Source organism: Drosophila bipectinata, chromosome XL, assembly GCF_030179905.1.
Source record: "Drosophila bipectinata strain 14024-0381.07 chromosome XL, DbipHiC1v2, whole genome shotgun sequence".
NCBI classification, from domain to species: domain Eukaryota; kingdom Metazoa; phylum Arthropoda; class Insecta; order Diptera; family Drosophilidae; genus Drosophila; species Drosophila bipectinata.
The window spans coordinates 23,019,820-23,045,409 of record NC_091734.1 but is presented as its reverse complement, the minus strand read 5'-3'; the positions used below and the strand labels follow the sequence as shown (position 1 = coordinate 23,045,409).

The following is a 25,590-nucleotide window of genomic DNA, read 5'->3' as shown; positions in this document are numbered from 1 at the left end:
TACGAATCCTTTTCTTGATGCGTATTGCGTGACCGCGTAGACCTCGTCCTCTATTCTTCAACGAAGCTCTGCGAAGTGGCGACTCGCTCCGACGAAGTTCGTCGCGTTGTCGCAGTGCACGATCTGCGGACATCCTCGGCGCCCAACGAACCTTTGAAAAGCCAATAAAAAGGAATCAGTTGAAAGGTCGGAAACTACTTCTATACTACTTATTCTGCCTTGGACGCAAAACAAAAAAATAAGACAATGTAGGACTTATAGGGTGGCCTACCACGAATTTTCAATGTCATATCAATAGGGCCACAAAATGCAACACCACATATGGAAAATGGGCGGAGAGCACGAATTCTATCTAAGGGTAAATCTCCCATGATTTGAGTCATCAGACGAGGCTTGCATTTAAAGCAGCGTATGCATGACCTTACTGTCTGACTGCAGACTTCCTGCACATTTACGATCCATATGCGTTGTCGCAAAAGACTCACAAGTGCTCGTGGACCCACATGAAAATTCGACTCGTGCAAGTATCGTAGCTCTGAACAAATTGAGAGCGTTTTGTCAATACTGGAAACTTGGCATCGTACGATATAGGAGCATTAGCTAGTCGCCTCCCAACCCGCAACAACGAAAAGGTAAGCCCTGCCTCTGATGATTCGTGTAAAAATGGATTTAGCTTTTGTAGACTAGTGCTAACAGTTAAATTTCTTCGGATCTAGAAATATAAATATTTCATCTTGTGTCTCGTGCTCTTGGACTATTTTGACTATTTTCTTAAAGGCTTCTTTATATCCGACAGGTGAGGGATCAATATCAGAATTCACTACTATTTTCTTCGCTTTCCTTATAAAGCGGAACCTATAAACGAACACTCGCAGCAGTTTTAGGTAATCAATCTATCACTTCCAATTAATGTGAGGTAGAGACGATTGCGGTTAATCCAACCGCATTCTTTTTTGTTTTCATCTGTAGAAGTTCTGGTGACAGATTAAACCGGGGGCTCATTGGCCACTTTTCTTCCGGTCCGGTTTCAGTAAAAATGATGGGAATGTAAACCAAATCGATTCTACAGTTTCCTTAACGTCTTCACCTCTGGACACTATACCTGCCGGTTTCTGTTTAGATGGTACATGCCACCACGTGCTATCATCTGACCACTTTTGAATTTCAGCTACTCTATTCGATACGAGCGTTGAAAACGACGATGGATGGGAACGAAGAATCCAATGAAGAATTACTTCTGAATCCGACTAAAATACCCTTCAATCGATCGGAACTTTTATTAGAGGCTTTATCTTGCGGCAGGGATCTGCGAGAAGGTGAGCTGCACATAACTCAAGACGGGGGAGCATCTTTATGTTGAGCGGCGCTACTTAGGACTTTGCCGTCAACAATAAACCTTTAATCCCTTCTGCAGATTCGCAACGAATATAGACGCAGGCTCCGAATATAGGATCTCATCGATGCGTCAGAAAAGGCATGAATTTGAATCGGTGACATCGGCTCGGTAAACACGAATCTCGGAATTGAGATGTCTTTTAATTGCGACAAGGCAATTTGTATTTTGCTCCACGCTGTTTCTAAGTGCAGTGGAATTGACTCAACCCAATCTAGCTTATTTAGCCAAAGTTCCTGCAATATGATCTTTCCTTCTATAAGAATAGGGCTTAATAAGCCAAGGGGGTCAAACAGCTTCGATGTCTCCGAAAGAATGTTCTACTTGGACCCACGACTAAAGCATCAATTTCAAATTTAAATATATATTCTTAAGGAATCCATGCGATTCCTAATGCTTTAGTCAGTTCTGAGTCCGAAAGTGTTATTGGCTTAACGGTGCTCTCGGATGCAGTAACTTCAGGCGAGTTTGAAAACCACTTGCTCAATTCAAACCCAGCGTTTTTGAAGAGCGTGAGTTACTTCAGACTTAATTGTCTTTAGCTCCTCAATGCAACCAGCACCCGTTAACATGTCGTCGACGTAAAAGTCGGACCACAAATTCACTCAACCTCTTCAAACACCTTATGGCCAGAAATGGGGCTGGCGCAGTGGCATTCGTAACGGTGTTGAGCTTGCACAGTTTCAAGGACTCTGATGGGTCTTTCCCCCACACTATCAACTCTAAGCATATCGGCTTCATTTTCCATTACTTGGCGATACATCTTTTTATGTCGGCTATCAGAGCAAATCTGTTCAGCCGGAACCGAAGAAGAGTTGAATACAACTCTTCCTGGATTGTAGGACCAACCATCAACAGATCGTTAAGCCACTTCAGTGTTGATGTCTTACCAGACGCATCAAACACGACTCGTAATTTGCTCGATGTGCTTTGAGGCCGTAAGACACACTGATGGGGTATGACGTAGTGTGGAGTAGCAAGAACATTCGTATTCGTATTCTTCCATAAATTCCACATACATTTTCTTTAAATTCGGATCTCGAGATAATCTTCTCTCGAGCGACAATAGGCTACCTCGAACGAGTTTCCCAAAACGCTTGGATCCGATTTAAATGGAAGCCTGACTCCAAATCGACCTGAAGGCAGTACAACTGTATTTTTCTGATAATGTTCCTTACATAACTCTTGTTCAGGTGACAAAAGCTTTTTGAAAGTTGGTACTTCTTCCAATGACCAGAATTTTTTTAAATTGCCATGTATCGACTCGAGTAATTCTTTTTGGCAGGCTAGAGACAGGCTGTTGAGGAGTTAAGGTATTTGCCTTAAATTTTTCCGATTCTTTCCATCCAAGGAAAGTTTTTTGGAGGATGGGATGGTTTGGCCCTTGTTTTATTTGGCCAACGGACAACAAGTCGAAAAATGACTCAGCTCCAATTAACATGTCTATCCGCTGAGGTTTGTAGAAGTATGGGTCTTCTAATGGCAAGTTCTTTGGTAGGTCCAAATCTTTCACGTTCACTGACTGGTCAGGGTGATAATCCGAGATAGTTCTCAAAATCCAAAAGTCGAACGGAAACTCACTACCATTTATTGTTGACTTCACCACAGTGTGTATCTTTTTCTTAATCTGGGAATTAGCTTGACCAATTCCAAGTAAGTTGATACACGATTCCTCCCTACGGATCTGTAAGCGTTGAGCAAGATGGTCAGTAATGAAGTTCATTTGTGACCCAGAGTCAAGTAATGCTCGGGCCAATATGTGCTCCCCATTTTTAGTTCTAACGCTTACGATCGACGTCGCTAACAAAACCGTTTCTAGAGATGACGCATGAAAAGCATGTGACGTAGAAAGCCATCAAGATGTAGCGCTGAAGGAGGATGTTCATTTGGTGGTGGTAACGCCAAGCTATTTTCGGTCACAGTAAATCAGTGCAGAATTTTGTGGTGCGATCTTGCACAAATTTGACACCTAGTCGATTAACACTTCGCAACTGTGTGACCTTTTCGCAGACAATTAAAACATACTGAGGCTGACTTGACAAGCTCAAACCGTTGCATTACAGCAAGGCAAGCGAACGTACTACACACGATTGGACCACAGCGGCAATTCCTCATAATCCAGTGACTCTTCCAATTTTCCTCTGGTCACTGGATCTACTCTACTCAAAACTAAGTGAATGATCATTGAGTTTGCAATTTTAGTGTCATCTCCTATGGATAATAGTGACCCATAGATCGATGACAATGTGTCGATGAGACCTCTCAACGACGACGCAGACGGCTGGGAAGCTTTCGAAAGGCTGAATAATTTGCTTATTCGGTTCGCAAAGATGAGACATTCGTTATCGTAAACTCTTTTAAGACTAGCAATGGCTTTGTCATAATTACTCTCGGTGACTTGGAATGCCTTGATAGTTCCTAAGGCTTCACCAGAGAGGCAAGAAATTAAATTATTAAATTTCTCGATAACAGGAATGTTCACATTCTTGTCTACTAATGTCTCAAAGAGTGTCATAAAATTTTAAAACTCCCAATAGTTTCCACTGAATTTTGGCAATGCCAAACTGGGAAGTCTAGCTCTGGTTTGGGGCTGCAGAAATTGGAGTAGCTGGTGGGAACTCTTCAGCTATAGTGAAGGCATTTAATAATGACATCACCCTTGCCTTAGTAGTTATCTCTAATTTTTCTAACTCGGCTCCAAATTCATCTTCCCCATTTAATTGCTCGATCTGGTCTTGCTACTCATTTGCTTTAAATATTGTCTCATTTAAAACCTGAAGACTGCACTCTAGTTCGGTCTTTACTATTTCTGTTTATTATTATCCATTTATCCATTTTTATTATCCTGATTTTATTTTTTTTTTTCTTTAATTTAAAAATTTATTATTTTTATTTTAAAATAAAAAATTTTATTTTATGTTTTATTTATTAATTGAATTATTAATTTTGTATAATACACAAAATATTCTTTATTTTAACTGGTTTTTTAATTATTAATTAACTAAATTAATAACTATAGAGAAAACCAAAAAGATATTTAATTTTATATCTGGCGACAACGAAAAAATAATTAATTAATAAATGGCGAAAATGATGAAATACTTAATTAATTAATTGATAGTCGAATAATGTTGATAGTCGAGCCACTGAGTATCCAAAAAAATAGTTGATGAATAGATGACACCGAAAAAGGTGTATACACAACCAATTGTAGGGTAGCGTGTCACTTGGCGATCCGTTAAAATACAATGCGCCAAACTAATGAATGTACATACATACATACATATATAGCAGCGGATAACGGTTGAAGTATTGGAAATTCAATTGGCACGGTATAAATCTACATTCACATATCGCATACGGAACTATCGATAGAAAAGTCGTTGCCTTCCATTATAGCTCACCACTACCGCCAACGAATGTGTAAAACCAAAGATTATAAAGTACATAGATGGGACATCTCATACAAAGGAAAATTTTCTATGGCGTGTTCCAACAGAGGAACCCGCTGGAACGAGCGGGTTCCATTGCTCGACAAGCTAAGTTTGAGACATTTTTCGCGCGACAACGAATGAGAAATAGCCGAGTGGTAGAGTGCTTGGCTGGTGTGCAAAGTAAAACGAGTTCAAACCAGGCTCGGGACATCCATTATTTTTTAAAATTTTAAATCTATTTATATTATATTTTTATTCTTTTAATGCGTTTTCCTAAATTTATAATCCAATAAAAAAAATACAAAATTGTAAAATCACCTTAACATCGTCTCAGTTTGTAGTGGAACCCGCTGTAAAAATCTCTATAAGTGCGGGTTCTACGGCATTTTGGCAGGCCGCTGTGAAAATGAAAACATTTGAGAGCGGGTTCCACGACAAACGGCTGGCAGATGAGAGAGGGAAAGAGAGAATTCTATTTTTAGATCGTAACATCTTTGGAATGATGGAAGTTTGAAACGTTCAAATCGAACCAGTGTGAGAGCAAAGGGATCAGAAATATCTTCTACTATCCTTCCTTTTCAGCTCTGTTTTTGGTATGGATTCTCGCGCTTCCTCTAACACCAATTTTAAGTATCATAAAAACAGCTTTGAGGGTAGCCTAGATGGATAGTGCGCGGTCCGTATTCATGGGGGCCTGGGTTCGATTTCATTAGCGGGCGGTTGTTTCAATTTTGGAAGAACCCCTTTGAAATTTTATCAGCATTTTATTAGCGGGACAAAATGAAGAATAAAACAATTTTACAATTGTAAAATTAAAGAAAAATATTACAATTGAAGAAAAATAAAAGAAAATAATTATAAAAGAAAGAAATTGTTGTAAAAATACAATTGTTGTAAAAATACAGTCACGGACGTGTCGGATGACAAAATGCCGGAAGGACTCCCTTGAAAGTTTATTAGCATTTTATTAGCGGGACAAAATGAAGAATAGAACAATTTTACAATTGTAAAATTAAAGAAAACAAGAAAGGAAAGCTAACTTCGGGCGGAGCCGAAGTTGATATACCCTTGCAGTTAAAACCGGATATATATCGCAAACATCGGATATAGTTGGCCGATCCTTATGATTACATCATAATAAAACCAATTAATTACAATAAAAAATCTAAAAAAAAGTTCCAAGCTTCTTTCTTCAAAAATACGAAAGTTGATATTTCTACCAAATACCATTTCCGATCGTTCAGTTACATGGCAGCTATAGGATATAGTCGGCCGATCCTAATGAAATTTCGTAGGTCGGATTAACTGACCAAAAATATAATCTGTACCAAGTTCCAGCTTTCTATCTTCAAAAACAGGAAAGTTGGGTCATTTCCGATCGTTCAGTTATATGGCAGCTATGGGACATAGTCGGCCGATCCGGGCCGTTCCAATTATATACTGCGTGCAAAGGAAATAAGGATGTGTGCAAAGTTTCAAGTCGATAGCCTTAAAACTGAGAGACTAGTTTGCGTAGAAACAGACAGACGGACGGACAGACAGACGGACATGCTCATATCAACTCAGGAGGTGATCCTGATAAAGAATATATATACTTTATAGGGTCGCAGATGTCTTCTTCACTGCGTTGCACACTTTTAACCAAAATTTTAATACCCTCTGCAAGGGTATAATTATTATAAAAGAAAGAAAAAGTTCAAAGTCCTTACGAGGATTTAAACAGCAAAATTATACATTGAGTAACTACTCCATGCATTACGCTACCACCCTGTCTCGATCTGCGGCGATTAAAAATACTATTTGCTCTTCTATTTGTTATAACTACCACATCGGCGCTTGAAAACAGAAACGAGAAATTGAAATTGAAATTTGGAAGCCAAAACATTTTTACTCCGTCGTGCGAGCAGTCACACATACATACATAGGTTCACATTTTTGTTGTGGATACATGTAAAGAGTTCTAAAAATAGAATCGTATGCATGTGCGTTCCGCCCTCACCAACAAGCTCGACGAAAAAAGTTGACCGTTTTGGGCTCTGATGTCCCATCTATGTACTTTATAATCTTTGGTAAAACTAAATCTCTGTTTCAATTATCCTAAGTAAAACTATTATTCATTACTCAAATTTAATTTAACATGAAGCGAAAACGAAAATTTTACCGCTGACTATATTTGTATGTACGCCAAATAAGTCATGCACGTAAATATGTATTATATGGACATATATTTGTATGTAAATAAATGTTTGGTTGCACTAAATTTAACTATTTTGTTTGGCGAAAAACGAACGATGGGTCAAAGGGGAGGGTGATAGTAATGTGGATATATATATTATTATGTTTATTAATTTTAAAAACATGCAGTTTATTCATTATTTTAATCAAACTGTTAAAATTGTTCGCTCTACTAACTTAAAGTATGTATCAGAGCTCGCAAATAACAGTTGACCGTTTTTCGTGTTTCGGTCTGCTCACTAACACAACAAAAAAAGACAATACTCGTGTGCTCTCGCTCTGAACTGAACTATTCGTTGCTCCTTGTTTTTGTTTTCGGTTAACTGTTTTCCGTTAAGGGGTTGTTTTTATGCTCACTCAACAACAACCTAGAGTGAGCGATTCAACTGAACGCTCACTCATTGAGAGTCAGCTGATGAGCGAAAAAACGAAAAACTCATCGTAAATGGTCTTTTGATTTTAGTAGAGTTTAAATAACGTTTAGTAACAGCTTTAACATATTTATTAAATCTTAACATTATATTTATTATTATAGAGAACAAGTAGAGAATTTAAAGTTTCTGCACTTAAAGAGCTTCGTCGCTCGCTTAAAATGTAGTGAAGCGCTGAAAAAGCCCTCTCAACAGTCACCTGAGTCGCTGGTACAGTACAACGTGTGCGAGCGCACTCAGATGGGGCGACTGCAGTTTTATATCATTATCATTTACATATGTCTTACAACATGTAAATTACAAGTCATTCGCATATACATACACTCATACAAAGGCAAAAGACTTTTATTTTCTTCGCTCGTTGCAAAATGGTCAGCGAATGACCAGAGCAAAAAGGACATGCAAAATTTGTTTTTGGTTGAGCACAGACCGTTCGTTCAGGAGTCACAGGTGAGCGGTTCTAGTGTGACATTTTGCGCACCTGGTGTGTAAAAAACAGTTTTTTGGTGACTACAAGAAACTGTCAACTGTTATTTGCGAGCTCTGGTATGTATGCGCCAAGAATTGAAAGGAGGGTGTTGCAATATGCCTGTTGCAATATTTCAGCACAAGACGTAGATTTAATCCGTCTTTTCTCGACTTTCAATTTTTTGCACAAGTACCTGCGGTTCTGCCTTAGAATCTTTTTATCTTGTGCCACTTTCCTCGTGCAGTCGATGCAGGTACAGGACATGGCGCTCGCTGGTGATCCTGGTGGAGATGATCCTGGCTTTTACGGGCTTGGGGCGGTTTCACGACGCGCTGAATTTTTATGCCCTTGCAGAGGGTATTATAATTTTGTCCAAAAGTGTGCAACGCAGTGAAGGAGGCATCTCTGACCCTATAAGGTATATATATTCTTGATCAGGATCACCTCCTAAGTTGATATGAGCATGTCCGTCTGTCCGTCTGTCTGTCTGTCCGTCTGTCTGTTTCTACGCAAACTAGTCTCTCAGTTTAAAAGCTATCGACTTGAAACTTTGCACACACCCTTCTTTCATTTGCACACAGTATATAAGTTGGAACGGCCCGGATCGGCCGACTATATCCTATTGCTGCCATATAACTGATTGATCGGAAATGGTATAACTTTGGTGTTTTTAGAGTTAGAGAGTTCAAATTTGACATGAGTGCTATTTTTGGCAAAACATTACGACATGCCAAATTTTATAAGGATCGGCCGACTATATCCTATAGCTGCCATATAACTGAACGAATGTGATTAGTTTAGATTAGTAAAATATAAAAAATAAGAGTGGCTGCTAACTATATAAAAAATAGCGAAAGCGAAACGACAAAGATGTTGCCTCGTCAACGTTATAGTTCGATCTATATTTCTCTAATCTTAAGCCAAACTTATCTATTGCGGCGAAGCGGTGCGAATTCGCACAAGAGCGAATATGAGCTTTCACTCCCGCTCCGCCCTAAGCTATCTTAGACTAGATTTAAATACTAACAATTCAACTACAAAATGAAATTCAAATTAAAAACAACTTCAAACTAATATCAAATCCAACAAGAAAGGAAAGCTAACTTCGGGCGGAGCCGAAGTTTATATACCCTTGCAGTTAAAACCGAATATATATCGCAAACATCGGATATAGTTGGCCGATCCTTATGGGAATAGGAATATATACTCCAATTTATTACAATACAAAATCTAAAAAAAGTCCCAAGCTTCTATCTTCAAAAATACGAAAGTTGATATTTCTACCAAATACCATTTCCGATCGTTCAGTTATATGGCAGCTATAGGATATAGTCGGCCGATCCTAATGAAATTTGGTAGGTTGGATCAACTGACCAAAAATAGAGTCTGTACTAAATTCCAGCTTTCTATCTTCAAAAACACGAAAGTTGGGTCATTTCCGATCGTTCAGTTATATGACAGCTATAGGATATAGTCGGCCGATCCTTATGAAATTTGGCATGTCGTATTATTTTGCCAAAAATAGCTCTCACCTAAAATTTGAACTCTCTAACTCTAAAAATACTAAAGTTATACCATTTCCGATCAATCAGTTATATGGCAGCTATAGGATATAGTCGGCCGATCCGGGCCGTTCCGACTTATATACTGCGTGCAAAGGAAAGAAGGGTGTGTGCAAAGTTTCAAGACGATAGCTTTAAAACTGAGAGACTAGTTTGCGTAGAAACAGACAGACGGACAGACAGACAGACGGACAGACGGACAGACGGACAGACGGACATGCTCATATCATCTCAGGAGGTGATCCTGATCAAGAATATATATACTTTATAGGGTCGGAGATGTCTCCTTCACTGCGTTGCACACTTTTGGACAAAATTATAATACCCTCTGCAAGGGTATAATAAAATACGTCGAATCCGTATTTTCCGTAATCCGTAATTCGGATTCGTGAAGGTTTCCCTGTTGAACCCGTTAGCTGGCGGCCCATGTGTGCATATTTGTTTTACTGCGTACAAAAAAAAGAAACGTGTGCAGAGTTTCATGTCAATAGCTTTTAAACTGAGAGACTAGCTCGCGTAGAAATAGATAGACGGACAGCGAGATGTCACCTTTTTAATCCAAGGGTATAAAAAGGCGAACACGTGTATTGGGATGCAGCAGAAATAAAATTGTGTTAAATCAAGAGAAATCTTAATTTTCAGAGGTACATAGCAAATGAATAGATGCAGGACAAACTTAATATAATATCAACGACTTTCCTCAGGTTCTCTTATTCCTAAAAATAACCTTTGAGCTGGCCGATACGATAGGGGACCCTTATTGGAGACGATAGACATACCCTTACGTATGGCGCCCAATTTAAACAAAAAAAACCCTTTAGGATTAAAGGATTTTCGGACGCTGGACCTGTTCGGAAATATATAATATATACTATATATGATGGTGGAATCCAATCCAGATAACGAATCGAATCTAGATAACGCGCTTTCCTTTGATAAGCCTAGATGTGTAAAATTAATACTTTTGTTTCATTGTTAGGCCTTGAATGAACCGAAGATCCTACCTACTCCCACAAATGGAAAGACACAAAATTCAGCGAGCATTAAAAAATGCGAGAAGTTTTGTAGTAGCGACTGTTTTACGTTTAGGAAACTCACTTAAAAGCTGACCGCTATGGAATCGAGCTTTCAGCGCACTGATTTGATCGCACTGATCGTTGATTTTACGGAAACCAATGGTCAATGAAAACCTTTGTTGGGACCAGCAAAAGTAAACAACAGTATCACAATAAAGTTGCAGTAAAACATAAATATTTGGTTTCTATTATGTATTCTTATTTATGCACTATCCTATGATCTGCCTCGCTCTCTCTCAGCTGCGCTCCTGGATTATGTTGGTTCTCTAGAACTTTGTGGTAGATTACCGAATGGATTTTTTGTCACACGTACTTGAGTTGAGCCAAAGATTATACAGTACATAGATGGGACATCTCATACAAAGAAAAATTTTCTATGGCGGGTTCCAGCAGTGGAACCCGCTGGAACAAACGGGTTCCATTGCGCGACAAGTTAAGTTTTAGAAATTTTTCGCGCGACAAAGAATGAGGAATAGCCGAGTGGTAGAGTGCTTGGCTGGTGTGCAAAGTTAAACGAGTTCAAACCAGGCTCGGGAAGTCCATTTTTTTTAGATTTTAAATCTATTTATATTATATTTTTATTATTTTAATGTATTTTTCTAAATTTAAAATCCAATAAAAAAAAATACAAAATTGTAAAATCACCTTAACATCGTCTCAGTTCGTAGTGGAACCCGCTGTAAAAATGTCTATAAGTGCGGGTTCTACGGCATTTTGGCAGGCCGCGTCGTGGAACCCGCTCTCAAATGTTTTTATTTTTTCCGTCGTGGATCCCGCTATATAATGAAAACATTTGAGAGCGGGTTCTACGACAAACGGCTGGCAGATGAGAGATGGAAAGAGAGAATTCTATTTTTAGATCGTAACATCTTTGGAACGATGAAAGTTTGAAACGTTGTAACCGAACCAATGTGAGAGTAAAGAGATCAGATATATCTTTTACTATCCTTACTCGTCAACTCTGTTTTTGGTATAGATTCTAGCGCCTCCTTTAACACCAATTTTAAGTATCATAAAATCAACTTCGAGGGTAGCCTAGATGGATAGTGCGTGGTCCTTATTCATGGGGTCCTGGGTTCGACTTCATTAGCGGGGGGCAGTTGTTTCGATTTTGATAAAGTTTTAGTTTTATGATTCTTTTTATATTTACTTTTATTTTTTCTATTTTTTTTTTTACTTTTAATTTTTACGTTATTATTATTCTATTACAATTGTTGTAAAAATAAGTGACGGACGTGTCGGATGACAAAGTGCCGGAAGGACTCCCTTTAAAATTTTATTAGCGGGACATAATGAAGAATAAAACAATTTTACAATTGTAAAATTAAAGAAAAATATTACAATTGAAGAAAAATAAAAGAAAATTATTATAAAAGAAAGAAATTGTTGTAAAAATACAATTGTTGTAAAAATACAGTCACGGACGTGTCGGATGACAAAATGCCGGAAGGACTCCCTTGAAATTTTATTAGCATTTTATTAGCGGGACATAATGAAGAATAAAACAATTTTACAATTGTAAAATTAAAGAAAAATATTACAATTAAAGAAAAAAAAAAATAATAATTATAAAAGAAAGAAAAAGTTCATAGTCCTTACGAGGATTTGAACACAGAAAAATTACACATAGAGTAACTACTCTATGCATTACGCTACCATCCTGTCTCGATCTGCCGCGATCAAAAATACTATTTGTTCTACCAACTACCACATCTGCAAATCGAAAACAGAAACGAGAAATTGAAATTGAAATTTGGAAGCCAAAACCTTTTTACGCCGTCGTGCGAGCAGTCACACATACACACATGGGTTCACATTTTTGTTGACGGATACATGTAATGAGTTCTAAAAATAGAATCGTATGCATGTGCATTCCCCCCTCACCAACAAGCTCGACGCAAAAAGTCGACCGTTTTGGGCCCTGATGTCCCATCTATGTACTTTATAATCTTTGGTTGAGCTGAGCCACTGAATTTAGCCCCAAAAAAAATTAATTTTGATTTGTAATTGCCAAGTTATTTTATTACCGAATTCGAGGCTTTCAAAAACGCTTGTCAGCTAACAAACTCTTGTCCTATCGTATCAAGTATATAAACTTGATTAGGATGGGTAGTTTCTGACGGCCGATCTCAAGAAGCTACTCGAACAGCTTTTTTCCACTTGGCTTCTGCCAAATAAAAGAAGGCGCTGGATGAGTAATTTTTATGGGAGGTCCAAACACTCGGGAGAAAATTAAGTCGTCGTCCGCAGTTAAGGACCCACTATGCTCCATTTATCAGATCTCTTTACCAGCACATTGGGGGAAGTCTACAAGAAGAACTTTAGAAATAAGGCCCCAATCATGGATCTTAATTCTAGGAATTCCCGAGTTCATATGCACTATCTACTATCCAGTTTGGAAACCCGAGACTGGAACTCCGAAGCGAGCTGCGGATAAGATAAATCTGCTGTCCATCATGAATTTTTTTAAAAGACAGCTTCCAAGGTGTATAGTATGTTGGGACCCGCAGAAGTAAACATCAAACGCTACAATAAAGTTTCAGTAAAACATAAGCATTTGGTTTTTATCATGTTTTGTTTTTTAAAACCTCGCTCTATCTCAACCGCGTTTTTGCGGATTATGTTTTTTGTGCGGATCTTTCATGACCGGGAGCTTTTTGGTAGATTAGAGATCGGATTTTTTGTCTCACTTGTACTTGACTTGAGGTGAGCCACTGAACGTGTGCGAAGGGCGAATTTAGCCCAAATATAATTAATTTTGATTTGGAATTCGCTGAGTTATTTTATTACCGAATTCGGGGCTGTCAAAAACTCTTGGAAGCTAACAAACTTAACCAACAAACATAAACCAACTCTTAGTCTGTCGTATAAAGGATCATATTTCATCCTGGACATATCAGCACTAATAGACTGTGCAAATTTAATAATAGCCTGCACAGTAAGACATGACAATAAAACAAATCGTCAATTAAATAAAATAAATCGGAAATCTATTTTCACTAAGCGCTTAAGGAAGGCCTAAATTTCTCTAAAATTCGGAAGGAACAAGTTTTCTCCTAGGAAAATATATATAGAGCAGCATACTAATCATTTTTTAACTCTTTCATGCCCAAATTAAACTGGGAACACATAGAAACAAGAAAGTAAAGCTAACTTCGGGCGGAGCCGAAGTTGATATACCCTTGCAGTTCAAACCGGATATATATCGCAAACATCGGATATAGTTGGCCGATCCTTATGAAATTTAATAGGTTGGATGAACCGACCAAAAATAGAATCTGTACCAAGTTCCAGTTTTCTATCTTCAAAAACACGAAAGTTGGGTCATTTTCGATCGTTCAGTTATATGGCAGCTATAGGATATAGTCGGCCGATCCGTGCCGTTCCGACTTATATACTGCGTGCAAAGGAAAGAAGGGTGTGTGCAAAGTTTCAAGACGATAGCTTTAAAACTGAAAGACTAGTTCGCGTAGAAACAGACAGACAGACGGACAGACGGACAGACGGACATGCTCATATCAACTCAGGAGGTGATCCTGATCAAGAATATATATACATTATAGGGTCGGAGATGTCTCCTTCACTGCGTTGCACACTTTTGACCAAAATTATAATACACTCAAAATAAAATTAACTCTAAGATTTAGAAATTCGCCCAATTTGTGTCTTCAACGGCACCGCACCATAAAATTTAGGGTAAATTTTTCTAAAATTAATGGCGTTTCCTTTCTAAAATCTAAGGCAAACTGCCCTTAAAATAAGAAAAAAATTTCTAAAAAATAGAAAACCATTTCTTAAATTTAGGGTTTGTTTTTCTAGGTTTTAGAAAGTACTTTTCTAAAACTAAGGAAAATATGTCTTGATTTCATGGCGATTTTTTTCTAAGCCCCAGGGCAAGGCGCCCTAAAATTAAGAAAACCCTTTCTACAATATATAAAAATATTTCTTAAATTAAAGGTGACCTTTTCTAAATTCTAGACATTTTATTTCTACATTTTACATTACATTTTACATCATACATTTAAATATTTTTACATTATTTTTACATTTACATTTGTTTTCTTTGATAGCTCTCTTCAGTTCTTACTTTCACATAAGACTTTATTTATGGTATTATAATAAATTTGACCCTCGAATCTTGAATTGTATACTTGACTTTTAAATTTCCAGTAGCACCATGTTTTCCTCTTTTGGTGGGGACTAGAATAGCGTGAATCATGTGCGTCCTTTTTATCTGTGGAAATTAACGTCAATTAATATTGCGATATAAATATATCAATATACTATTTAATCGTGAATGTTTTAAAACATGTTTTAAGGTAGTGTAATTATTGCCTTTTTACCTTCGCTTTGTTGAGGGAATGTTTTTAGTAAGATAAAACTCTGGACTTCCTTTTAAAGAAATGAGAGAAAAAATTGCCACAATCTAAGAATTTATTCAACAAATGCATTAAATAAAACAAAATTAATGTATAAAAAATAGTACCAATTTGTTTTCACAATTCTGCTTAAAAATGGGCAATTCCTCCATAAGCTAAGTGTAGCTACACTTGTATCGTCCTAGAAAAAAGAAACTTTTGGGCCACTCAAGATCAAATTTTTCGTTAACCTCTTCACAAGGCTAAGCTTCACCTCTTCACTATTAAACATCAGCAATATTACCTGAAAATGTATTTGGAAAATTATTTTCAACCTTTGAAGAGGGGCATAATTTACCAGTTGATAACTTTTTCTCCTTAGCCTTCAAATTATATATTTTGCAATATACAGCAGACCTTCTGGCTTTTTTCCGATGTTAAGATCTATCATGTCTTTCCACAATTAGCTCTAGATTAATTAAATTAGTAATTAAATTAAATTACTTATTAAATTAGTAACGTTTTTAGTAACTTACCAGCGAAAAAAAAGGCTTCTCAGTTTATCTTTTTCAGCAAGGAATCCATTAGCGCTTTTTAAATAAACTTTTTAATAAACTTGTAATGTCAACATCTTAGAGATGGAAGACTCCGTTATTTATGTGATATTTGATAGTTCAAATATCGGTACATTATTTCTTAACATGATTTTTTGTATTTAACATGTTAAAACTATATATATAAAATATAATATAGATCATTCTGCATTTATCTGCCCGTGCTCTGCCACACACACAGTATAAGTGTGTGAAACGTCATGACGCGTCATGCTCACAGCCTACTTTCTGCTTTCTGCTATACTAATACTAATGCGTTAAAATCATATCAATGTATTGGGTGCCGACCACGGACAGAGATAAAATATAAAAAAAAATTCTATATTAAACAAAATATTTCTATTTTCTAGGGTTACCTAAATTAAAGGGTAACACTGTCCATTTTTAGAAAGGAATTTCTATATTGTAGAAACAGTTTTCTATTTTTTAGGGTTAGTATCTTTTTTAGAAAGGAATTTCTATATTGAAGAAACAGTTTTCTATTTTTTAGGGTTAGTATCTTTTATGGTGAGCCTTTCTATTATTAAGAAAATATTTCCTGAATATTTCTCCTAATATTTCCTAAATAAGTCATAATTTGCCTTAAATCTAGAAAAATTTTCTTGATTTTAGGGCGATTTCGGTTGATGGCGACTTTTTCTATATTTGAGAAAAACTTCTTTAATTTAAGAAATTTTTCTTGTTTTCAGAAAAATTTTTTCTTGAAACTAGAAATTTTTTCTTGTATTTAGAAAAAATTAAGTTTTATGGCAAATTTCTAAATTTAAGGGTACATTTTATTTTGAGTGTACCCTCGCAAGGGTATAAATATTTAACCCAAGTAACGTTAATTTCAATTTTCGATACTCTAAGCCCTTTGGTATTTCCTTGCTGCAATGTTGCCTATAGGCAACATTTTTCCATCCATATATGTAAAAAAGTACGTATGTATGAGTAATATTACCTTTAATTATGAGATTTTTGTTATCAATCTTAATTTCTCTGTGTTAGTATTAGTATGATACAGTAAAAAATTATTTTTATTTGGGTTTGAGCACAAATGGACATTACATTTCGATTATTTTGACCTGGGAAAGCCATTAGTACACATTCAACTGGACTTTTTATGATGCTAGCAGTCACATGGCTTTTCCATTCTGTGTCCATCTCCTTTCCTTTCTATTCATTCCATCAGATGAATGCTAGGATGTTTTTACAAAAATCGAAACACTAAAACTCCCTTATATGAAAGTATGCTTTGCCATTCCGTCAACACAAGTAAGAATTATTGTTTATGCTGCAAGAAATATGCTAATAACTTTTTATTTTATTTAGGTCACAACAGAACGCGCATTTTTATCATTAAAACTTATATTGGCCGACAATCGACAATTATATTGGCCGACAATATTAGAAAATATTTTACTGGTCAAACTAAACCAGTGGTCGGCACCCCAATACACTGATATGATTTTACCGCATTAGTGTTAGTAACGAATAGCAGAAAGTAGGCTGTGAGCATGACGTTTCACACATTTATACTGTGTGTGTGTGGCAGAGCTCGGGCAGAGAAATTTCCTATGCCCCGAGATAGGGCCGTGCCGACCTCTGAACTAAACTCATCCCATTTGGATAGTGCCATTGACAATTTCTCTTTATTTGAAGAGCAAGATAATATAATATTTTGAAATTAATAATATATAATAATTGAAATAATATTTATTAATTGAAATTATTGTTATTGTTATGGTATTGAAATTTAATTTTTTATTTTTGTTATATGAAAAAAAATATATTCTTATAATTTGAAATTAACGTCTTTAATTGTATGCGGCAGTAACATTGATATTCGGCAAAATTCGGCGAAATGAGAGCAACTACAAAAATGCTACGATTGCGACTACGCAGTTGCTACGAGAGCGACTATGCAGTTGCTACGAGAGCACAATATTATTTTCGTTGGCTCTGCTCTCATCTCGCTGTCGATGATTGTACTATTGCTACAACTACAAATAGCGTGTCGCGCATTTTCTTGCTATTGCTCCGTGCTCCGACTTTCAGTGCTACAGAGCAGAGCAGAGAGCAGCCGTTTTGATTTTGTGCTCTCTGCTATGCTACAGAGCCGATCGAAAACAGAGCAATAGCGGGGGCAGAGCAATATTTTTACTTAAATATTTATCCGGTTTGCGATATATATCCGGTTTTAACTGCATTAACTAATTTTTCTCTTTCTTGTTATACCCTTGCAGAGGGTATTATAATTTTGGTCAAAAGTGTGCAACGCAGTGAAGGAGATATCTTTGACCCTATAAAGTATATATATTCTTGATCAGGATCACCTCCTGAGTTGATATGAGCATGTCCGTCTGTCCGTCTGTCTGTCCGTCTGTCTGTCCGTCTGTCTGTTTCTACGCAAACTAGTCTCTCAGTTTTAAAGCTATCGTCTTGAAACTTTGCACACACCCTTCTTTCCTTTGCACGCAGTATATAAGTCGGAACGGCCCGGATCGGCCGACTATATCCTATAGCTGCCATATAACTGATTGATCGGAAATGGTATAACTTTGGTGTTTTTAAAGTTAGAGTTCAAATTTGACATAAGTGCTATTTTTGGCAAAATAATACGACATGCTAAAATTTCATTAGGATCGGCCGACTATATCCTATAGCTGCCATATAACTGAACGATCGGAAATGGTATTTGGTAGAAATATCAACTTTCGTATTTTTGATGATAGAAGTTTGGGACTTTTTTTAGATTTTGTATTGTAATAAATTGGATTATATATTCCTATTCCCATAAGGATCGGCCAACTATATCCGATGTTTGCGATATTTATCCGGTTTTAACTGCAAGGGTATATAAACTTCGGCTCCGCCCGAAGTTAGCTTTCCTTGCTTGTTATACCCTTGCAGAGGGTATTATAATTTTGTCCAAAAGTGTGCAACGCAGTGAAGGAGACATCTCCGACCCTATAAAGTATATATATTCTTGATCAGGATCACCTCCTGAGTTGATATGAGCATGTCCGTCTGTCCGTTTGTCCGTCTGTCTGTCTGTCTGTCTGTCCGTTTCTACGCGAACTAGTCTCTCAGTTTTGAAGCTATCGTCTTGAAACTTTGCACACACCCTTCTTTCCTTTGCACGCAGTATATAAGTCGGAACGGCCGGGATCGGCCGACTATATCCTATAGCTGCCATGTAACTGAACGATCGGAAATGGTATTTGGTAGGAATATCAACTTTCGTATTTTTGAAGATAGAAGCTTGGAACTTTTTTTTTAGATTTTTTATTGTAATTAATTGGTTTTATTATGATGTAATCATAAGGATCGGCCAACTATATCCGATGTTTGCGATATATATCCGGTTTTAACTGCAAGGGTATATAAACTTCGGCTCCGCCCGAAGTTAGCTTTCCTTTCTTGTTTTTAGATAATATTGATATGTAATAGAAAATAAAATAAATGAATAATAAGATGAATACTACATTTGTATGGAAAAACACTAAAATCCGGTATTTTAAACTGATTCCCAGGGAAAGCGTTATCCGATTTGGTTCAAAATTTCTATATCGTATTAAAATAGCAACAAATATCAGCTCCATAAATTTCATTAAATTATCTTTAATTTTACCCGATCGTTCCTTTGGGATATAGTTTCCTGATCCGAACGATTTTCATACTATATGTGCCTAGGATCATAATAACGATTGATAAAGTTTCATGTCAATAACTCCAAAACTGACCGAGTTATTAATGAATGCCACAAAAACAAGTCAAAAACCTCTTAGTGCTATGGTTGTGCACTATGGCCCTTTTGTTCGCCAAAAATTCAATTAAAATAATTCAATTCAAGTAAAATATCGAAATGTATTAGGGTCGCATTGTATTAGAAAAGGCTGACCATTAATGTTGCATACCAAAAACTTTCATAGATTTGGCTACATTCGCGAAACCCGAAGCTAAACTTAGGTGGGTCATACTCAAAAGCTTGTGAAGCTAAAAAGTGAAAATCGAATAGTCATTATACCCTTGCAGAGGGTATTATAATTTTGTCCAAAAGTGTGCAACGCAGTGAAGGAGACATCTCCGACCCTATAAAGTATATATATTCTTGATCAGGATCACCTCCTGAGTTGATATGAGAATGTCCGTCGGTCCGTCGGCCCGTCTGTCCGTCTGTCTGTTTCTACGTCTGTCTGTCTCTCAGTTTTAAAGCTATCGACTTGAAACTTTGCACACACCCTTCTTTCCTTTGCACGCAGTATATAAGTCGGAACGGCCCGGATCGGCCGACTATATCCTATAGCTGCCATATAACTGATTGATCGGAAATGGTATAACTTTGGTGTTTTTAGAGTAAGAGAGTTCAAATTTGACACGAAAACTGTTTTCGTGTCAAAACCATTACGACATGCCAAATTTCATAAGGATCGGCCGACTATATCCTATAGCTGCCATATAACTGAACGATCGGAAATGATCCAACTTTCGTGGTTTTGAAGATAGAAAGCTGAAACTTAATACAGATTCTATTTTTGGCCAGTTGATCCAACCTACCAACTTTCATTAGGATCGGCCGACTATATCCTATAGCTGCCATATAACTGAACGATCGGAAATGGTACTTGGTAGAAATATCAACTTTCGTATTTTTGAAGATAGAAGTTTGGGACTTTTTTTAGATTTTTTATTTTAGTTAATTAGTTTTATTATGATGTAATCATAAGAATCGGCCAACTATATCCGATGTTTGCGATATATATCCGGTTTTAACTGCAAGGGTATATAAACTTCGGCTCCGCCCGAAGTTAGCTTTCCTTTCATGTTTTTAGCTTCATAGTACTGGAAAAAGACAAAAAACTGAATAATCTCTTACCATGAATAGTAATTAGTGGGGCTTGTTCTACGTGTTACGTGTGTTGAAATCTTAAAGTAGTCCAACCTATTGTACGTCGTAGAGTAATTCTTTTTTGATTGTATATGGTCATAATTGGCACTTTTAACCATTTTTTTGTGGAATTTTATAGCTCATAACCTTAAATTCAACAGTTATTAATTTTTTGCAGTACGGAAGTCAGTCAAGATTGTAGCATCGAAGATGAAAGAAAAAACTTTTGCCAATATATCAGAGAACAAAATTTTAGGATATAACAGAAATTAAAATCACTTCTCTCACTTCCTCTTAAGCAAACGGTCGTTTTTTTTGTGCGCACTCCGTTATTGACAATTTTAGCCGTAAACCGGTGTTTACATACTAGAGGTCTGCAGGAATACATTCTTATTGCCTCAGCCATAGAATACATCCGAATGGAATAGAATGAATGAGTGCCAGAGACACAACGAATTGAGTGAGAGGGAGTGAGAGAGTATTGTAACTCATGGGCATTCGCTTGCTTTGAAACAGAGTGAGTTGGGGTGGTAAGTAAACAGAGTGCTTTTGGAATGAGGAATGCAGCCGAATGTCTCGAATGTTGCGCAAAACGCTTCTTTAATACTTTTTTAATAATGACCGAAAGGTGAATTATGATGAAAGTGTATTTTTACTTATGGTTATAACTGTCATTATTATTTTCTTAGTGTTTTTTGTTTAGTTTTCTTAAGTTTTTTTTTTTTTTTTTTTCGCGGTCTTTCAGAATTTGGAAATGGCTTGTGCATCAATAAGAGCATCAGCTAGCATTCCTGTATTCATCATAAAGCTTAGAGGCCCAGACGACCGAGGGGCGCTCGAGAAACGATTTGTTAGTACATATTAAGCTAATTGAAATTTGTTAAGCTAAGAGGAGTTAGTAAGGAAATTTAAAATTCTATATTTTAAATTAGAGGGACAGGAAAGAGATGTAATAGAGTAGAGACCATTGTAGTTCGAACATAATACCTTAAAAGGGTCATGCAGTGCATATGTCGAACTAAGGAAAAGAGGACTAAAAATTCGAGTCCTTCTATTAGGAATGTTAAAATTTAAGCGTGTTAGTAAATGCTCTCTATCTACATCCCCGTTAATCAGGTTATGCAGAAAAACTACACCGAGCATTGTCCTACGATTTGTTAAGCTAGGTAAGTTTATAAGTAAAAGTACGGAAGGAATCTTCTATTAGGAATGTTAAAATTTAAGCGTGTTAGTAAATGCTCTCTATCTACATCCCCGTTAATTAGGTTATGCAGAAAAACTACACCGAGCATTGTCCTACGATTTGTTAAGCTAGGTAAGTTTATAAGTAAAAGTCTGCTACTGTAGGATGGAAGCTGAAGATTTGCATCCCAGTATAGACCTCTAAGTGCAAATATTAAAAAGTTCTTTTGTACGGATTTTATGCGGTCCTTATGTACTCCATATTGGGGACTCCAGACACATGAACCGTACTCTAGTATAGGACGGACCAAGGAAATAAATAATGTTTTGGTTATATAGGGGTCATTAAATTCTTTTGACCACCTTTTGATAAAACCAAGGACTAAACCAAGGCTAAAGCCTTATTAACCATTAAGGAAATATGGTCGGCAAATTTAAGTTTGATGTCTAATAGGATGCCGAGATCATTAATCTGGGTTAATTTTTCTAAGGCAATCCCATTAATAGAATAAGTAGCTTGCAGAGGGCAAGAACGATAAAAAGACATATGTTTGCATTTAGATCCATTAAGTATTAGATCATTAGCTAAACACCATTTTTGAAAGTTATCAAGCTCAGACTGAAGACTGCATTGGGCAGAGATGGATTTTTACTAAAGACAAAGCTTTACATCATCTGTATACATAAGAACTAGAGAGTTCGTTAAAGCAGGGGGCAAGTCGTTTATAAAAAGCGTAAATAATAACGGGCCAAGATAACTTCCTTGTGGGACGCCGGATGTAGCACGGACCAGACGGGACTGTATGTTTTTAAATAAGACTCTTTGTGTCCTTCCATCTAGGTAGCTGGAGATCCACGTTAAGAGGTCTTTAGGAAAACCCAGCATATTTAGTGTACTCAACAAGAGTGAGTGATTAACTGAATCAAATGCTTTGCTGAAGTCTGTGTAAATTACATCGGTTTGATATCCCATACAAAAGCCATCTATGACAAAGGATGTCAACTCCAATAAGTTCGTGGTGGTGGAGCGACGCTTAATAAAGCCATGCTGACAAGGAGTGGTAATCGAAGGGCAAAGGTGTTGCAAAGGAGGGGTAATTAATTTTTCAAATAGCTTTGGAATTGCCGACAACTTAGAGATGCCTCTGTAGTTGGCAGCCTCGGATAAATGATTCCTTCCACTTAAGGGGAAAAATCGAGGTTTCCAAAGATAAGTTGAAAATTCTTAGAAGAGGTTTGCACAGAGCCTAAAGTAAAATCAGTATTTTAGCACACACCCTGGTACTCCGTCGGGGCCTGGCAAAAAAAATGGGTTTTACCCTTAAAAGACCAGACATTAAATTGTTCTCAGAAAAAAACGGACAGAAAATAAGATTTGCTGCTTGAATGTTATATGCGTAAGGCTGATCTGTCAAATTAGGCGGAGAATAAGTTGTTTGAAAAAATTCTGCGAATAGATCGGCAATGGCCTGGTCAGAGGTCGCTGAGGAATTTTCAAACGTAAGCAGGGATGAAAAAGATACGTGTTTACACTAAGTGTTTACAAAATTATAAAACTGCTTTGGATTCTGAGTAAATTGAATCCGGCAGCGGTCAATATAATTCCTATAACATTCCGCGTTATGCACGGTAAAATTCGACCGAGCTAGTAGGTATCTTGAAAAATGAACACTACTACAGGTTTTTTTATCTTAGTAAGAGGTTTTTTTTTTTTATTTTTTAGGGTAGTGAGGCACCTTGTATACCAAGGAGGATTTGTTGAAGCGGACGGATATTTCCAAGGCACACATGAGTCAAAAAATTTATTTAAAGTAAAATAAAATTTTTCTAAAGTGACATTAAGATCAGTGCACGCCAGAATATCAGACCAGTCAAATATATCGATAAGGCTATTAAGATTTTTAATTTTCCAAATTAAATTATATTACAAAATTTTTTAAGCGGAAAAATTGTGCTGGAAAGTAATTTATTAATAAATATTGAAAATATGTTTACATTCATATAAGTAAAATATGTAAAATAAAATATACAGCTTTATAATGAATACTAGCAGTACCCTGCCACGTTTCGCTGTGGCATATTGTTGTTGCACGCATAAAAAATAAGTCAAACAAAAAAGAATAATTTTCAAATTAATTAAATTCTGTAATACTTGTGGGTATACAATATTCTTTGTTTCTCCTCCTTAATCATTCATTATTATTTCTGTATTTTAGTATATAGGTTGCTCTTCACTCAAGCACCTTGTGATACACGACATTTTTTTTTTTATTATCAGGCGCAAAAACAAACAACGCAGATGGTTTTCCGACCCGTGAACATGCCACGTATAATTGACCATGGGAAAAACATGAATGTTCTAGATTTAAACCACAAACTTTTAAGGATTGGGCTTGTGATTTGTTGATTGTCATGGCAAATGCAAGACGTATCGGAAATTGAAGTCTTTTAAATTCAAACGGCATATCGGTTGGGATCATCGGGATCCTCGGAATTAGAACTTCCTCACCTTTGAATTTTCCTATCATTATCGTAGCGTAAATTACATTGTTCATCAATTTACTAACCACCAAACGCGTACCGTTGCACAGTTTTGGTTGGTTTATGTTTCGAAGCATGATTACTACGGAGCCAACCTTTAGGCGTAAATTGTGCGGTGGTAAGCCAGGCACGTCCAAAGAGTTTAAAAATTCAATTGGATAGTTGGTGGCTTCATCTTCATTTGTGACGCAGTCAATAGATTTGAATGAATGCATTGTTCCAATGATCTTATTTTGAATTATGTAGTTCAGGTCATCTACATCTTTATTCTTAGCCGCTAAAATTGCTCGCTCACTCAACCATTCATTATTTTTGTAGTTAGAAATAATATTTGGAAATACATTGTTGATAAGTTCGTCTTTTGATGAGACAAAATTACAAAAATTATTTGGAAATGATATTAATCCGCTCGATTCATCGACAGGTACTTGACCATTACCGATAGTCAGAAATTGCTCCGAGAAATCTTCAGCAGATGTATCATTAAGCAATGTAACTCTCATGTTTGTTATCAGCTGCAGTTTCTTCACATAGCGCCATAGATTTGACGATTTGAGGCAAGCGTTTATTTCGTCGGCAGCCGCAGATCTTGGAATTACTGGCAACTTCACTTTATCATTAACGCAGCATAATCCAGGCGTTTCTCCGGAAAACTTTAATGCACCACAATACTCGCAAACAACGTCCATTTGCCCAATGCAAACGCTAGGATGCAAGCTGTAATCATTGCTGCAATCGTATCGAAACGCAGCTCGATTCAAATCAGCTAAAATTTTTCGTCGCAAATTAAAATCTATTTGAGAAGCACGAAGTCGAGCCTTACTATTGCGGCTCTGTTCACGTGCAATTTCTCGTTCTTCTTCAGTCCTTTCATATGCAGTATTTTGTATTCTTCTTGCATTACGGCTTTGTCGGGAAAGATTCGATCGTCTTGGTCGCGGCATTATTAATTAAACTTCACTTCACTTCAATCCACTTGTTAATTATTTATTTAATAGAAATAGTTTTAATATTGATTTCTTACAAATATCAATAGAGAGTGCAGAGGCTCTAGTGGTGCTTCAAGTTGAGGCAATTTCACTTTCCCGGAAGCGCAACACAATCTTTTTGGTTCGTTGTTAAATTTGAGAGCCTGACTATGAATTTGACTTCGTTTGTAACTGACATTTTGACATTTGACATTTTCTTCTTAGCTGTCTGCCTAAATAAAAAAGTATGGGCCAGGGAGGAACGCTGTCGAACGGGACAAAAAGTATCCTATGTCCTTCTCCTGGCTCTAAGCTACCTCCCTACCAATTTTCACTCAAATCTGTTCTTCCGTTCTTGATTTATAAGTGTTGTAACATAAAACACGTTGTTCTTTTATATATATAGATTTTTGAAAACAAAACAATGACTTACTTCCACTTTTGAATTATTTTT

The 25,590-nt window shown here is 36.7% G+C and overlaps 1 protein-coding gene and 1 long non-coding RNA gene across 14 annotated transcripts in view; one reads left to right on the top strand and one right to left on the bottom strand.

The window, feature by feature from the left end:
- Positions 1 to 25,590, top strand: part of mmd (disintegrin and metalloproteinase domain-containing protein mind-meld) — a 747,894-nt gene that overhangs the window by 440,335 nt on the left and 281,969 nt on the right. The gene's annotated exons all lie outside the window — the stretch shown is intronic.
- LOC138926789 (uncharacterized) lies at positions 14,919 to 15,774 on the bottom strand. The gene is made up of 3 exons (XR_011443445.1): positions 15,495 to 15,774; positions 15,317 to 15,427; positions 14,919 to 15,262 (listed from the first exon to the last, which is right to left on the bottom strand). It is a non-coding gene; the product is annotated as an uncharacterized lncRNA (long non-coding RNA).